Here is a 12,424-nt window from a genome sequence, read left to right on the forward strand (position 1 = left end):
CACAGTGAAAATCCACTCTAGATAATTAAATGTGAGATTTGAACTGGTCTTAGGGTGCAATGTTAGACATGGAGGAACATGACCAGCCAACTAGTAGAAAGATGATAAGCTAGCAGAAGGTGGAATCACCTAGTAAAACTTGGCAAGCAGTTACATGTTTGAGGGATTTACTAGGGCATCTTTACCAAATGGAACTAAATGCAGGGTAGGGGTGGGCAGTCAGGATAAATCACAAGTAGTTGATAACAAGGAAACGAACTGTGAAGATAGGAATATGGTTACTTTAGCTAAAGGTGTCAGAATCAAATTTAGGTCCTAGAAAATGGTATTTCAGGCTTAGTGCTTTGGCAGAGCTTAAAAAATAAAAAAAATTAGAGTTGTTCTTGTTTTGTTTTGTTTTCTTTTTTGGATTTTTTTTTTTGCAAGATTATTGAATTTAAGGACTTAACCTTCCTAAGTGCAGTGAGAAGGATCTTGTGAAACATTTCTAACTGGTTCCATCCACATTTCTAGATTAGAAAAAAAAGTGATATGGTTTTCATAGTTTTTAACTCTGGGAGACATGTTTGGAGAGTTTACCTTTCTTCCATAGTGCAGTGGATAAAGCTGGAATTTTGTGAAACAGAGTGCCTGAAGTGTAAAGGTGGTGAGTTCATGAGTAGACACCACAAGTACTAGGAGTACTAAAAACTAAGCATGCCAAAGTAATTGATTCAAGAAATCTTATTTAGTACTTTCGAAGTGCTAAATTCTAGACTATAGAATTATAGGTATGCAGTATAAGTATGACAGACAAAATGAATGTAGTTGACTTTCTAGTGGTAGACAGAAACTGACTCCTACAAAAAGAACATAGTATCCTTGGGAAACGTACCTACAGAAAACCCCTTTACCTTTTCCCCCCAGTTGCTTAGTCTTTAGGATTGTCCAAAATTGAGGATAGGGGTGAATTAGCATGCTGCTATCATTGATCCCACTAGCAAAAGGAGTTGGCATGCAGGAGCCATGTGAGCCCAGAAAAAGGTATTAATGTTGACAACTTGGAAAATTGTATCTATAGTACTAATATCTCAGAGCATGTTCATATCATTAGTTCATGTAATTAGTTCGTGGCTCTATGTAAAAACCCTCATTACAGCATTTGTCATGCCTGGTAATTATTTATTTACTTCAGTTTTCACTGTTAACATGAACCTTTTAAAAGCAAAGTTGAGTCTTAGTCATATTTGTTTCTGATTCATAATTTCTTGCTGAATGGATATATAGATCCTTGTAACATGAGATAAGACAAGAAAAACTAGAAGGAATATTGAAATATGTTGAAGTCAATTATTCCTGCATCAAACTACATTTACTATTACAGGCAATCACATTCACTTCAACATTAGCAGGTTTGAGTCACGGGGTTGTAAATGTAAGACATGTGAAAAAGTCTTTCCATGGTTTAAATAAATGTGATGAACTTTGGTTTAAAACATCATAAGGCAGGGCAGCCCGGGTGGCTCAAGGGTTTGGCGCCACTTTCAGCCCAGGGCCTGATCCTGGAGACCCCTGATCAAGTCCCACGTCGGGCTCCCTGCATGGAGCCGGCTTCTCCCTATGCCTGTATCTTTGCCTCTCTCTCTGTGTGTCTCTCATGAATAAATAAATAAAATCTAAAAAAAAAAAAAAACAAAAAAAACCACATCGTAATGCAAATTAAATCTATTACACACCACCTAATAGTTCTGTTTGTTAATGTGCATATTGGATACTAAGAGGTGGATGCAGGAATAGAATTTTTTCCACAAAATATCTGTGAAAGCAGCATTTGTTTCAAAGAAATATTTAGAAAGTGTCAATTAATATCATAAGTTGAAATCATTGCTAAGATTTTGTGTACTCAAATAGCTACCATATATTTCATAAATTAGAGATATTTAAACTAAATATTGGAGAAAATATGTCAACTCATCAGCAATTCTTCAAATTCAGTCATTCAGTTTAAATAATAAAATTGATCATATATATGTGTGTGTATGCATATAAATATGTATATATTTTTTTCAACATCTACATCAAAAATCTATAAAATATATTTATTCAATACAGCTATTCTGCTTTGTATTTCTAAGAACAAATCTGGTTTCCTTAAAACAAAACAAACAAAATGTAAAAAAATTCTTCCAATCAGGAGACATGAAGATAATTGTGTGAACCACCTTTATAATTCATGATAAATTATTACACATTTGAGGAGTGCAGTAATTTGGAGGGTTGAATTAAATAACTAACCCCAACTGAGTTAAAATTCAAATTGAGAATGGTAGAAGTTAGTATTTCTGTTAGTATTTGTAGAAGTTAGTATTAAGCTTTAAAAAATCTATTAAGTCAAAGAAATGTACATAAGAGGTTAAATGACATGACCTTATTGACATTCTGTCCACTCAGATAAATTACACGGAACACATAGACATTAGAAAACTGGGAGATGTTGATTGTTACTGTGACTATTAATGTGAGGAGAGTAGTTGCATTATATAGACTTCTCTAATCAATTAGCCTGTGTTTTATCTTCTCAGAAAAAAAAAAAATCAAGGCCTAATTGAACCCTAAAAGAAAACTCATCATACCTCCTCTTAATTTTTGTGAGAGCAATTTACCAAGTCAGAGGAATCCCAAAATATGCATTTATTCTATATGAATGAAGTTGTGGGTGATAATCAGTAAGACCTGAGGTGCGGAAGAGCATTTGATCTCTTCTTTCAGTTAAAAGTCATGACTTTTGAAAGGGAAGAGGACGTGGACTGTGAACAGCCGACTACTCAGACGGTGTCAAGGAAGAGATTATTGTTTATGGTATCAAAGAAATAGGCTCTTTCATAATGCATCTCAGATCAAGATTTATCTAAACTTAGGAGCCCTCACTCAGCCACAAGTGCTGTTCTAGGTATTTTTATAGGAGTAGCCTATTTAATTCTTTTAACAATCCTATAAAAAATGCATCTAAAGATCTCCTGTTTATTGATAAGGTAACTGAAGTTTAGACAAATTATCTAAATTAATAAAACTCAAGAGCATTGAGGTCAGAAAACAAACTCTGATCTATTAACATGGCTGCTTTCCTCTGAGGGATCTGAAGTATGCAGTTGGCAGGTGACTTTCCACTTACATAAAGTGGTTTTATTCATTCATGCATTCACTTTTTTATTCATATTTATTTATTCATTTAACAAACACCCTCTGAGGTTTTCTGAGCATGAGACTATGCAGAAGATAGAGAGAGATACATCAGTAGGAAGTGTCCTGAAGAGCTTAAATGAGAGGAAAAGATAAATTATTTAAATAAAAGGACAAAAATGGACATCATTTGGAATAATTGGGTGACATTGACAGAGGTATGATTATATATATAATTATCAGGAAGAAACTAAAGGAAGAGTAACAATAGAATTGATTTTGTGTCCCTGTATACCAGTATAATGAGTATGTGTAACATAAAAAAGAAACTTGAAATTTTGGCAAATATAGTTGAATATAATCCCACAGGCACCAGTGACTATTATTCGAAGTACATACTTTGATCAAAAGAAGCTAGTAGAAGAGAAAAGAGTTTACATTCTTAAGGGACATATCCAAATGGAAACTTAAGAGTCTAAAACATTATTTATTTATTTCAGAGAAACAGAGAGAGAGAGAGAGAGAGAGAGAGAGAGAGCATGAGTGGGGAGGGGGCAAAGGGAGAGGGAGAAGCAGACCCCCTAGTGAGCAGGAAGCCCAACGCTGACCTCAATCCCAGGATTCTGACCTGACTTGAGCTGAAGGCAAATGCTTAACAGACTGAGCTACCCAGGTGCCCCTTAATAGTCTAAAGTAAAAGCATCATGGTACATACATATGTTAGAAGAAAAGGAGGAACAGGGACAATTTCCTTCTATGTCTGCCATATATTTTTTAAGGCTAACTAAGATTATGAGTGAGATTCTTTGATTTAAAATGTTTAAGAAAACTTGTACATAAATAAAAGCTGCATTTCTCTAACTCCATCTTTACATACAAACCTTGTTTCTGCCCTTTTCTTTCCTTTTTTATCAAAATCCAAAAAAGAAAATTATATATTCAATTAACTATATATCTTTAAGTTACCATTCATCACCTAAAGTTTTAAGCTTCTAATCTCAACATTTTGCTTAAATTATTCTTACTAAAGCAAATATGAAGGCCAAATTCCTGTTTCATCATCTTGGACCACTCTGAAGAACATTTTTGTATTCCTGACCCTTTGTTCTTGGCTCCTTGCTCCTATATCTCTTAAGTTTCTCAGCCAATTTTTCTTGTTGCATTTTTGCTACCTCTTCCAGAAATGTTGATGTTCTCCCAAGTATCCATTATTGGTCATAATTCTGTGTCTTCCTTTTTTCCCCATACTTCATCTATCACTAAAAAACTGATACATTCCAAATCTGAATCTCCAGTTTACAATTTTCTTTTTCTTTTTTTTGAAGATTTTATTTATGTGTTCATGAGAGACACAGAGTGAGAGAGAGAGATAGAGAGGCAGAGACGTAGGCAGAGGGAGAAGCAGGCTCCATGCAGGGAGCTGGGGACTCCAGAATCATGCCCTGAGCCAAAGGCAGATGCTTAACTGCTGAGCCACCCAGGAGTCCCTATAACTTTCTTTCTTTTTTAAAGATTGTATTTATTTATTCATGAGAGACACAGAGAAAGAGAGAGAGAGAGAGACAGAGACAGAGAGACAGAGAAACAGGCAGAGGGAGAAGGCTCCATGCGGGGAGCCTGACGCGGGACTCGATCCTGGGCCCCAGGATCACGCCCTGGGCTGAAGGCGGCGTAAATTGCTGAGCCACCCAGGCTGTCCCCTATAACTTTATTTTGAACTTCCAATTTATACCTAGTCGATTACTAAGATTACCACCTAGAGAAACTACAGGATTCCAAAACTCATACATTAAAGTTTTACTTTCCATATATCTTTACTACATCTTCAGATTGCTTCATTTTAGTTAAGGGCACTATCGCCCTACTACAAAATCTTTTCTGTCGTATCTTCAAAGTTTTAGTTAACTACCAAAGTCTTGCTGTTATCAAGCCTGTTGGTTTTGGTCTTAAATTGTGTCTTCAAATATCTCTTTCCATCACATCCCTCAGAGCTCTGCTACTTAGAATTTACTGCTGTCCATGTTGTTATATACACTATGTTTCTGATTTGGAATATGTATTCACCCAAGTTAAAACTTTCTTTGACTCTCCCGGGAAGACCTGGCAACTTTCATTACTGAGTTGACCCTATTTTTTAACTTTAATATCCATTTCCATTTATTTTGAGAGACTTCAATGTAAATGCTGTTAATTTTTTACTAATTTCCAAAAAAAAAAAAAATCAATTTAGAAACAACAGTAGTACTAGAGATAAAATGGAATCACTTAATAAGTTTCTATTGGACAGAAGGTTATACAATTTCTAAATTTGCATGCATTTCTTAAGGTAGCCTAACAAAGACAAATAGGAAAGAAAAAAAGTCAAACTCCAAATTATAGTGGGAGATTATAGTATGCTTCTTCCAGTATGATTAACACCTTTAATTTAATTTATCTCTATAGAACCATGCACACAATTGTAGCATATATGTGGCTTTTAGATGCACATAGAACTTTTGTAAAAGTTCACCAGATGCTGAATTAAAAACCAAGCCTCAATACTGTACAGGATTTATATCATATAGCTTAAGTGCTTTGTGCACAAATTAATTTGAACCAGAAATTCTCCAAATAATTAGGAAAATAAAAATATATTTTATAAATATATATAAATATATAAAAATATATTTTTGAAATACCTCTTGAGTATAAAAAAATCAACTTGAAGACATTTACAAAAAAATAAAAGTTAAAATGCTATGTAACAAAACCAAAACCAATGTTAGACGTGAAAGTGTATTTTAAATACACATATAAGGAAAGAATAAGGCAGAAAATCAGTCATAAGCATCATCTCCAGAAGTTGGGAGAAAATAATACATTTAACCCAAATATCATGAAGAGGAGAAATAATGAAAATCAGGAGGTAATATAATGAAAAATATTACTATGTACATTGTACCAAACATACAATGGAGAGGATCAACAAACCAAAATTGGTTCTTTGAATAAACTGATAAAAGTTGGTGATATTAACATGATTGACCAAGTTAAAAAAAGTGTGAGGGGTATAGTTGGATAAAAAGTCAAATCTCTATAAATCCTCAAGACATTAAAAAGACATTGATTGAGAAGCTGTTCAAAACTGTTTTTTTTTTAATCGAAAATTTTAAAGCAGTACATTTTTAGTAAAGTAGAATTTAAAACTGACAAGAGAAAGAACATGGCAATCTAAATAATCCTACTCTTATTAATGTAATGAATAATCAAAAGTCTGTATACCTAAAACTCTTTGTAGACAGATATAGAAGGAATCTTTCTCAATATGATAAAGTATATCTACCTAACACCTATGGCAAATACTGGGCTTAAGGGTAAAAAAGTTTCTCCTTAAAGTCAAAAGACAGATGCCCAGTATCACCACTTTTTTTTTATTTTTATTTTTTTTAGTATTTAATTTATTTTTGAGAGGCACAGAAAGAGAGAGAGAGAGAGAGAAAGGTATAGGCAGAGGGAGAAGCAGGATCCCCGCGAGGAGTCTGATGCGGGACTTGATCCCTCACCAGGGATCATGCCCTCACCGGGGATCACACCCTGAGCCAAAGGCAGATAGATACTCAACCACTGAGTCATTCAGGCATCTCCCAGTATCACCACTTCTATTCACTATTGTCCTGGTAGTCCTAGTAAGTACAAAAATAAAAATATATACAGACATGCATGTACACATGTGCATACATGTAAACATGCATGCATACATATAAACACATTTTTTTAAGAGTTCAAGGATTTAAATGGAACATACAAAACTCACATTATTTGTATATGATGTAAGAGTGGAGCTAGGAAGTTGAAAATAATATACAGCTAAATTGTCAATTGCAATGTATGATTCTGCCAAGGTTACTCAACATAAAGCCAATTAACAATCAATTGCATTTCTATATACAAATGATAAATAGCAAATAAAAGTACTACATCTAATAAAATTAAAATATCAAATAGATAAAACCAGTAAAGTGAAATTGTAATAAATTCTAATTTTGACATACTTAAAATATTAAAACTTTTTAAAAAAGATTTTTAAATGTATTTATTCATAAAAGACACAAAGGGAGAGGCAGAGACACAGGCAGAGGGAGAAGAAGCAGGCTCCTCGCAGGGAGCCTGATGTGGGACTGGATCCCAGGACTCCAGGTCACGCCCTGGGCCAAAGGCAGACACTCAACTGCTGAGCCACCCAACATCCCAGTGTTTTACTCTTTAATTAAATATTTTCAATTACTTTCATGTTAAGAAATATTAACCACTATAAATTAGTAAAGGTAAAAAAATAAATAAAGATGCTTGGTTGGTGAGATTGCAAACTCGTGGAGTCACTCCTGGAAACATTATGGAGGTTCCTTTAAAAGTTAAAAATAGAACTACCGTATGATCCAGCAATTGCACTGCTAGGTATTTATCCAGAGAATACAAAAACACTAAATTAAAGGGACACATGCACCCTGATGTTTATAGCAGCATTTTCTACAATAGCCAAACTATGGAAACAGCCCGAGTGTCTATTGATTAATGTATGGGTGAAGAAGATGCACACGTCGATTGATGTATGGATAAAGCCATAAAAGGAATGAAATCTTGGGATCCCTGGGTGGCGCAGCGGTTTGGCGCCTACCTTTGGCCCAGGGAGGGATCCTGGAGACCTGGGACCGAATCCCACGTCGGGCTCCCGGTGCATGGAGCCTGCTTCTCTCTCTGCCTATGTCTCTGCCCTCCCCCCTCTGTGTTACTATCATAAATAATAAATAAAATAAAAAAATAAAAAAAACAATAATGTGGGTGGAGCTATAGAGTATTATGCTAAGCAAATTAATCAGTCAGAGAAAGACAAATACTATATGATTTCACTCATATGTGGAATTTAAAGAAACAAAACAAGCAACGAGGAGAGGGGAGAGAGGCAAATCAAGAAACAGACTCTTAATATAGAGAAGAAACTGATGGTTACCGGAGGGGAAGTGGAGTGGGATAACGGAAAACTGGAGATGGGGATTAAGGAGTGCACATGTTTGTGATGAGCACCAAGTGATGGATGGAAGTGTTGAATCACCATATTGTACACCTGAAACTAATATTACACTGTATGTTAACTAACTGTAATTTAAATAAAAACTTAAAAAATCAATCTATTGAAAGGTATAAAACTTCTCCATAGAAAGGCTACATTATTGAGATAAATTAATTTTTTTTATTTATTGAAATAAATTAAAACAACAGAATGAAAAGGGCAATCCTTGGAATGGAAGAAAATGTTCTCAAATCATATAGCTGATAAAGAATTAATGTCCAGAATGTAAAAAGAACAGTGAGAGTGCAACAGAAAATAGACAAACAGCCCAATTAAAAAGTGGACAAAAGATTTGAATAGTTATTTCTCCAAAGTTCTACAAATAGCCAGTAGCCACATTAAAAAAAAAAAAAGTATTCAACATCATTAGTCATTAGGGAAATGCAAATCAGAACCACAGTAAGATAGCATCACCCTCACAGTCTATAAAGGCCATTATTTGTTTTTTAATGGGAGATAATAAGTGTTGAAAAGTATGTGGAGAAATTGTAACCTTTATGCTTTGCTGGTGGGAATGTAAAATGATGTACTTACTGTGGAAAATAACTTGGCAGCTTCTCAAACAGTTAATCATAGAATTATCATATGGCCCAGAAATTCCACCCCTAAATATATACCCAAGAGAACTGAAAACATATTTTTACAAAATAACTTGTACATAAATGTTTATAATAACATTATTCATAGTAGCCAGTAAGTGAAAACAGCCAAACTATCTCTCTGTTAATGAATCAATAATAAAATACCATAGCCATTCAATGGAATATTATTAAGCAATAAAAAGGTAGGGAATGTTGCTATGTGCTATAATATAGTTGGATTTTGAAAACATTATGCTAAGTGAAATAAACTAGACAAAAATGTTCATATGATATATGATTCCATTTGTGTTAAATATCCAAAATCATCAGATCTATAGAGATAGATTAGAGACTGCCTGGGGAAGCGGGTAGGGGAGAACTAGATTGGTTGTTGAAAGGGTTTCCTTTTAAGGTATTGGAAATGTTATGGAATTAGTGGTGATGCTTGCATAGTACTGTGAATATCCCACAAACCACTAAATTCTGCAATTTAAAATTGTGAATCTTATGTGAATTATCTTTTCAAAAGGTTAACAAACTCATAAGGAATGGTAGAGAGACCTGCTCTACCAGACACCACAGTATATTATAAGGTTACATTGTGTGAGATAGTATGATATAGACAAATAGTTTAGTGCAATGCATTGACATCTAGAACAAAGTCAAGCATCTGTGGGCACTTAACTCATGACAAAACTAGCATTGGAGAGCAGTAAGAAAAGTTATTTTCAATAAATTTTATTGAATCAATTTGGTTTTTCTAAAAGATTTTATTTATTTATTCATGACAGACACACACAGAGAGAGGCAGAGACATAGGTGGAGGGAGAAGCAGGCCCCATGCAGGAAGGTCGATGTGGATCTCGATCCTGGGACTTCAGGATCATGCCCTGAACCGAAGGTAGACGCTTAACCATTGAGCCACCCAGGCATCCTAGTTGAATCAATTTGTAAAATAACGAAGCTATTGAACAAACATTTATTTCAGATAGGTTTTTTGATTATACACAAGATGCAGAAGAATAGTAACATAAGAAAACTTTCAGGAGAAAATAGAGAAGATTATATATGATCATTTTGTGTAATTAGCAGGACACAAAAATAAAAATAGTGAGATCGTTAAATTTGACTGCAGTAAAATTAAGAATTAATGTTCAACAAAAGTCACAATAAGTGAATAGAAGGGTAAGCCATGAGTGGGAAATGTATTTTCACCACATATAACCAGGAAAGGGCTCATAACTAGAAGACGTAAAACACTTCTACAAATCAATATGGAGAAGACCCAAAGAAAATGGATAGAAAATTGAAAATATCTTCTCTATATATGAACCAACACATATATACATGACTAATGCATAGAAATGCATTAAAACTCATTAGTAATCAAGAAATGTAAACTTATTTTCTACTACACAGTAAACTAATGACTAAAATCAAGCAGAATACATATTTTTGGATGAATTCGTGAAACAATAGCAACTCATCTCATAATTATTTGGCAAGATCTTCTAAAGTAGAACATATGCACATTTTCTGACATAGTAATTTACTCCTAGGAAATATCCAACATAAGTACATGAACATGTTGGGATGCCTGAGTGGTTCAGTGGTTGAGCATCTGCCTTCAGCTCAGAGCATGATCCTGGGTCTGGGGATTGAGTCTTACATCAGGCTTCTGATGGGGAGCCTGCTTCTCCCTCTGCCTGTGTCTCTGCCTCTCTCTCTGTGTCTCTCATGAATAAATGAATACAATCTTTAGAAAAAGAAGTACATGTACGTATTTTTAAAAGATGCTCATAGAATTGCTCATAATAACAAAAAAGTAGAAACTTTGTATCTTCCAAAAAAGAATCGAATACATAGATTGCATAATATTTGTCCAATGGAACATTACAGATTAATGCAAATAAATTATAGTCGCAAGCTACAAGACAGGTAAATTTCACAAATGTGGTGCTAAAAAAAAGAAACTAGACATAGAAGAAAATATAGTGTTTGATTCCAATTGTATAAAGTTTAAAACTAAGGAAAAATAAAACTATAGGATGACCAAAACCTCTGGATACATAGGCAGATACATATCATAAATAGTTTATTGAGATTACAATACACAATGCACTCAATAACATTACAGGATCTGTTCAAAGGGTTGCCCCTCTCTGGAAATGCAGAATCCATATATCCCGCTATTTATGATCAGTATGTGATATCCATGCTGCACTTCCACAAATCCCCACATATACATCTGTGTTGCCTCAGGTGGTTTGTATTCTCATTTGAACCTGTGCTTCAGCATAACCTACAAGAAATAATCAAGTGGGTTCAAACTGTGTGTGTGCGTGTATACTGTGCACACTATGCTCATATATTTGTGTAGACTGTGTGTATATGCACACAAAACTCTAGATATAGTGTCAATTCTTTTTCACATTTATTGTATTTTCTACTCCCTTTCAAAGAAAGATATGTGTTTCAACACTTGTACAATATGTTATTTCCAACTTGATTCCTAAGGCAAAAATAAAAGGCAATCTTCAAATGTTTAAAAAAAAACCCTTTATTTTATAATAATAGTGGTTAGAAGTTCAATATTTCTGCTCAAACACAGAGAAAGGCAGTCATATTTACAAAAGGCCTCACAATGTTTGCCATTGCCTTTCTACAAGACAACATTTATAAAACCTTTGCATCCCGTGGCAGGTGCTAGGTCTTCTCTTGGGGATTTCTGCTGTTCAGACATTGTCTTTCATTTAAACTTCAAAAACCTTTAAAAAATAGAAGCTACATTTCAATATAATTTGGAAATTAAAACTCTTTTATTTTTTATCATTATAATATCTTCCATGGATTTACTTTTCTAAAATGAATCAAAGCCCAAACTAATTGCTATCTGATAGCTAGCAAAAGCAGAAAAATTGGAAAAGCTTCTAAAAATGAAGCTTTGGTTTTGCCTCACCCACAGGAAAATTAAATGCAAGTAATAAATAGAGAATTCAAGTACATTTAATAATGATATTCCCTCTTCCATTGAGAACTTAAAGAATAAAACTGAATAACTATTATGGTCACCTGAATAATTGGAAATAGAGTTTTAGAATCAAGACTACATTCCTTTTCTTTGTTTTAATGGCATAATAGGAAATCAAATAAACACATTAATTTAAATGAAAAACATTTTTTCACCTATGCAAATGATTTCCTAAAATATTCTCATCAGTTTATAATATTTGTGATGATTTTATAGAATTATAAAATTTTATTGCATGTAATTTTTTTAAATAGAAAACTAAAGCATCCCCCTCCCACTTTCTTTTTTCTTATTTTTATTAGGCTTGGATTCCTGGATCATCTGGTGACTTCAAGTATCTGGTAAGACATTTTTTGTTATGTAGTATTATCAAATTTTTGTTTCCTTGCCACAAATCTTTGGAGGGTGTTTCTTTTTTTTTTTCTCCTCTCTCAAGCTTAATCCATTTTCCTAATTCCATCCTCATTTCCATCACCTGAGGTTGAATCTCAGAAGGCCAATAGGAGAAGATCAGTTACATCTTAGCACATGTAAAATGATCTGATA

The 12,424-nt window shown here is 33.9% G+C and overlaps 1 long non-coding RNA gene across 1 annotated transcript in view; it reads left to right on the forward strand.

Annotated features, from left to right (window-relative positions):
• The window catches only part of LOC121494299, a 923,457-nt gene that overhangs the window by 574,915 nt on the left and 336,118 nt on the right, over positions 1–12,424 (forward strand). The window contains exon 5 of the long non-coding RNA XR_005988785.1: positions 12,181–12,219. This is a non-coding gene — a long non-coding RNA (uncharacterized LOC121494299). The remainder of the gene's footprint in view (positions 1–12,180; positions 12,220–12,424) is intronic.

Source organism: Vulpes lagopus, chromosome 7, assembly GCF_018345385.1.
Source record: "Vulpes lagopus strain Blue_001 chromosome 7, ASM1834538v1, whole genome shotgun sequence".
Classification (NCBI taxonomy): domain Eukaryota; kingdom Metazoa; phylum Chordata; class Mammalia; order Carnivora; family Canidae; genus Vulpes; species Vulpes lagopus.